Source organism: Marmota monax, unplaced genomic scaffold, assembly GCF_021218885.2.
Source record: "Marmota monax isolate L192 unplaced genomic scaffold, Marmota_monax_Labrador192_F-V1.1 WCK01_AAM20220418_F8-fsc01199, whole genome shotgun sequence".
In the NCBI taxonomy this organism is placed as follows: domain Eukaryota; kingdom Metazoa; phylum Chordata; class Mammalia; order Rodentia; family Sciuridae; genus Marmota; species Marmota monax.
This window is the reverse complement of record NW_026693816.1, coordinates 82,914-88,503: the sequence shown is the minus strand read 5'-3', so window position 1 is coordinate 88,503 and position 5,590 is coordinate 82,914. Positions and strand designations below refer to the sequence as shown.

The following is a 5,590-nucleotide window of genomic DNA, read 5'->3' as shown; positions in this document are numbered from 1 at the left end:
CCTCAAATTTCAAAGGACACACATACAAGTCTCTCTGTCACAATAACCTCAGTGCAAGTCAACCTGAATCTCTGAGGGAAAACCTGGGCATCATCTGATTGGCATTTGCTAATTGGGCGTCCCTCTAACACACATCCAGCCCACCCACCCCGTCTTTTCACCCACCTTACTCTTCCCATCCTCCCCCACCTCCCACCCTCCCCGAACTGTTCTCTCCATCTTTCCTTTATTCCTCTTTTCTTTCCCTCTCTATTTTATCACTTTATTGCATGTTTTGGTTAAATTGAGTTCCCGATCATTCCTGTGTGAACTATTGAGTAGTATTGCCTTCTCCTCACCCACACTGAGCCTGGGCTCATAGAATTAGACGAGGAATAGCCCACTGACAGTACTTACTGGTGTCTGCCTTACCTCTAACGAACACTGTTACTTGCAGCAATTCTTTCCTAAGAAGCCTGGAGATTGAGGTTAGCAGTTGGATTTGGCTAAGCCATGTCATGAAGCTAGCCGAGATGGAAATGCCGCAGGTCGCTGGGCCCACTCACATTGGGTTAAAAGGGGGCGTTATCTTCTTATTGATGAGATCATCCCAGTTAATCAGAGAGAAGAAGACGTGATTCTTAATCTCCATAAGGTCGTCCTTGGCACTGAGCCTCCTTGTCCTGTCCTTCTGCAGGAGGCCCCGCAGAATGCACAACTTGTGATGTGGTTTCTACTGGAGGGGCTTGTTCAGGATGTTACAGTACATCTCGGCTGTGAAAAGGGGGCAGGCCATACAGCATCTTCTATCAAACAGCCCCCAGGCACCTCCAATCCGCCATCCTGTTATAAGGCTGCTTATGAAGTACTTCAGGTGCAAGATACGGAGGTGTGCCACAGAAGGTGGATGTCCTGCCACTGTGTTCAGTGTTTTCCTAGCAGAGGCCAAAGCCTGTAAGGACAATGTGTCCAGGAATGCCTGGCAGCCTCCTTCACGCTGGCTGTGATGAGGATGGAGGTTCAGGGCAACTCTGAAGGGTTGTTTCAGAGTTCTTGTGTGTACTGGTTATGGACTTTTTTCCCTTATTGCTCACTAAATTTTCAAGGTCATATATCCTGTCTTCAAGGCCTGACATTCATTTGCGTGTAATTGAAATTGTTTGTGATAGTTTCAACTGCACTCAACATGATGCATGGCGTCTTTCTTTTCCAAAGTTCTCAGGGGTTTCCTCCCAGAATCCGTATCTCTGTTTTGAAGATTTCATCTCTTGTATGTTAGTAGTGCATTCCTCAGATCTTCTTTCACTCCACTAATCATCCTGGTAATCAAATTTAAAAGTCATTCTCTGGAATTTCATTCCTTTCACGATATATGATTTCTTTGAGGAGGGATTGTTGATTTGGGGGGAACTTGTTTGTCTGTTTCCTTGTGTTTTCACAGGTCTTCAATTTGTGCCTCTGCTAGTTGGATTCCTTTTCCTCTTTGTGAAGGGACCTTTTAGTCACACACTGTCACTTTATCTTAGCTTCAAACAGCCCCCAGGCACCAACAATCCACCGTCCTGTTATAAGGCTGCTTATGAAGTACTTCAGGTGCAAGATACGGAGGTGTGCCACAGAAGGTGGATGTCCTGCCACTGTGTTCAGTGTTTTCCTAGCAGAGGCCAAAGCCTGTAAGGACAATGTGTCCCTGTGAATCTAGCAATGTATTCTCTGGTTTTAAGTCTCGATGTTCAGAGAGTGCAGGTAACCCAAGGCACTGGCTGTTTCAGCAGCATAGGAGAGAGCCCGCAGTTCTAGGAAGCAGCGCTCCCCCTGGAGATGGTAGAACAGCTCCCCTCCTTTAATGTAGTCTAGGACAGAGTACAGATTGTTGGCAGTCTGGAAAGAGAAGTGAAGGCCCACCAGGAAAGGCTGTTTCACATTCTTCAGTAGAACATTCCGCTCCGACATAATATGCTTCTCCTCCTTCTTTTTCAGGATTGCTTTCTTCTGCAAAACTTTGATTACATAAAATGCTTCTTCTGCCTTATGTCTTGCTAGAAGAACCTTTCCAAAACTGCCCTTCCCAGTTACTTTCAAGAAGTGAAAATCAGATGGTTTAGCATGAGGACTGCATGGTGGACCAAGGTGTATTTGCTGAGAAGCACTTGGAGGAGAAGGGTGAACATTCACAAGCTCGGGCTCCTGAGGTTGGGAGATTTCAAAAAGGACTGATCTTCAGGGTGTTTGCACGCTAGAAGTTATTGGCAATCTTCTGAATAAAGTCATTCAGGCCCATCCTCTGTCTCATGAAAGCAATGAGAATCACTACCATTCCCCTCATTCTGGAGTAAGTGAGGCTGCCTCTAGCAGCCTTGGCTTTCACTGTCATCACCATCAAAAGACCACAGAGAACCTAGGCTGATGGGAGACCAGCTTGGCCAACCTCCATTGACTGTTAAGAGAGCAACCTACTCAGTGGAACTGAAAAGGAATCAGGTACAGGGCAAAAGCAGTAAGAATCCTTTCAATGACATAATATAGAACAATTTACAGATGTTCAGAAGGAGATGCACACCCAGGGCTGCTGAGGAGACACCAGGAGAAGAGGAGGCAGCAGTGAGCAGCCCTTGAACAGGATGCTGCAGGCTGCAGGACAAGCTCACTGAGAGTGAGGCCAGGGGACTGTGTCCAGCTGGGCTGTGTGCTGGGCCTGCCCAGAGCCCTCACCCCTCTCCCCCACAGTGACCCCTGAGGACAGAATTGGAGCAGTGGGTTAAATGTCAGTCCTGCTGGGCTTCAGTCCCCTTCAAAATCTCAGTCTTTTTCCTTTTGAAATTGGAATATTCACTCCTGCCCTAGAACATAGGAGTTTGTGACCCCTCTTTGATTTTCTGGCACAGAGTCAAGTTTTCCCTGAATCTTTTGGAGTCTTTGCACTGGACTTCTGAGCTCAGCTGAAGCATTTATGCCTTTAGGGTCTCAAGGATGAGGACTGAATGTGTTCTGCATTATGAGATGGACGTGAAAGTTTTGTGTCCAGGGATAGAATGATTAGTGTGCATAATTGTCCCCCCAAAATTCCATGTGCTAAGGATGTTCTGAGCTCCTTGGGTACTGGGGGATCCCTTATTACACATGCACTAGGGGAAGTTATACCAATCACCATGGACATTCCATGCAAGGGGATTGTCAGACCCCATCTCTTCCTCCCTCCCTTTTGATTCCTAGCAACATGGAGAGTGATTTCCCCACAGGGGGCTCTCTGCATTGCCCCTGGCACACCCAGGAAAGGTGTGAATGCAAAGGACTCAGCTGAGCATGGACTGGAGGTTTAATGTATTCATCCATAATAAAGATCCTGTTTATGTGCTGATGGTCTCAGGTACCTGCTTCAGGGATGCAAAGCTGAGGAGCAGAGTTTTAGGTACTATGTTAGGAGAAGAGGCTGGGCCTGAAGGACAAACTCCAGGTGGTGGCAGGTGTCAGACCCCCTCAGTGAGCTTCCCCTGGGGTCCAGCTGGGCCCAGGTCCCTCAGGAGAGCACTGCTGAGCAGAGGACCTTCTGTCTTTATGTTGTGGAGCTTCTCACCTGGGCCTGTCTGGAGAGCCAGCGGCAGTTCAGGTCCTGTCACCAGAGTGAGTGTGAGGCCCAGGTGAGGGCCTGTGGCCATGGAGCTGGGAACTCCCAGGGCTCTGGGGTCCCTACAGGTCAGGTGTCCCTGGTGGGTTTTCTTGCTGACATGTGCTCCTCCATGGGATTTCCAAGTCCACCTGTCCTTTCCACAGTGGAGGGCTGCGGGCTCTTTCTTCTTGTGACACACAGGTGGCTGCCATCTGCAGGATGTCCTGTGAGCCTGGGGTCTCCCTGCTTCTCAGCAAGTGCCCAGGAGGGCAGTTCCCAGGCCTGAGTGAAGGTCCCCCCTTGGAGGAGAGGTGCAGTCCACTCTGCCCTCCCACAGCTACCCCCAGCTCCAGGCCATGCCTCCACCTGCACCTCTCTGTCAGGTTTTCCTGGTGCTCTGAGCAATCCCACCCTGGGAGGAATCTCATGGGGTGTGGATTTGGACTGTCCTGGGGGCAGATGAAGGAGAGCTTCTGCTCAGGAGCTGCAGTGTCCTCTCGGGCACTCTCCCCAGCATGTGCAGGTGTGAACCTCTTCTGCTGCTCAGTGGTGAGGCCCTACCCCTGCCCTGCACAGGCTGTTGGTGTGTGGTGCAGATGTTTCCAGAGTCTGACTTCTTCACAGCCACGTGGGGTGAGGTGGTTTCCAACTTGGTGGACCACAGGGATCCTCTCTTCTCCTGACCAGAAGTTCCCTTTTGATGACCTCTGCCTCCTGGTAATAATTTCCTGGTGTCACAATCCACATACACACCTTGATGTCCCTGGTCCCTCCTCATGCTGACCTGGTCACTCTCTAAACACAGCCCACTGTGGAATGGCAGGAAGGTTCTCCTAAAGTTGTGGGCAATTCTGTTTTCATGCTTAAATTTCAACCTAGAGATTCTCATAATGTGTTTTCACATTCCTGCTTTAGTAACTTTCTGATAATTAGCTAGTGTTTCGGTTTCTGTATTATTAAGTTCTTTATAACTTGCTAATGTGGCTGGTTACATGGGCATCTGACATGGAGCACACACATTCTGCTTCAGCTCTCAGGTGTCCCCTTCTCTGAGCACCCACTTCTCTCCTGGCCATGAGTCCCATCAGCACCAGATCCCAGGGATCCCTGGAGTTGGGTTTGCACAGTGCCTGCACCAAGCCTGCACAGCGGGGAGACCTTGGATATGCCACCACCTCATGGGTTATGTCCTCAGTGCCCCTAGGGACACATGTCTCTTCTTCACTGCAGGAAGTGGTGTCAGTCCTGCCTTCGTGCACTGACCCCCAATGCCAGTGCAGCTCCTACACAGCAGTTAATGAAGGCACAGCTGGTGCTCAGTGGTGTTCTGCCACTGGGTGGGATTGGAGCCCCTGTAGCAGGTGACCTGTGCATCTCTGTGGCCAGGGGCCAGGCATACTGCATGTTGCCTACATGAAGCAGAGCACAACAGGGCACCTGCTTGTGCAGTCCAAGGGACGTGGCCAGAGAATTAGAGGAGGAACAGGATTCCATGGCTCTGAGGCTCTGGGTGGACAGGGAGCCAGGGAGGCTGGCAGGAAGGCACTTTCTCCACACTGTCCCCAGAGGCAGAGGGGCAGGTCAGAGCTGAGGCCACCTGAGCCCTTGTGCAGGAAGCCCCAGGCTGTGCCTTTTCCACCCCGAGCACAGTCATGGGGGCTGCGTCTGCAAGGTCCAGGCTGGACATAGTCATGGGGGCTGTGTATGCAGGGTCCAGGGTGGTCACAGTCATGGGGGCTGCGTCTGCGAGTTCCAGGGTGTTCACAGTCATGGGAGTTGCGTTCTGCAGGGTCCAGGCTGGTCACAGTCATTGGGGGCTGTGACTGCAGGGTCCAGGCTGGTCACAGTCATGGGGGCTGCATCTTCGGGGTCCAGGCTTGTCATGGTGAAGACCTCCTGGTTTTTGCAGGGGTCCTAGGTGTTTGTGATCCAGCTCCTCAGGGCTGGGTGGACCAAACACTGGCCAGCCACTGCAGGGCCTTCCCTGGGTGACACACCCAGCCC

General features: G+C 51.0%; 1 pseudogene; it reads right to left on the bottom strand.

Moving 5' to 3' along the window:
* Positions 1–503: 503 nt before the first annotated feature.
* LOC124105188 (serine/threonine-protein kinase Sgk1-like) lies at positions 504–5,357 on the bottom strand (annotated as a pseudogene).
* Between the last annotated feature and the right edge of the window lie 233 nt (positions 5,358–5,590).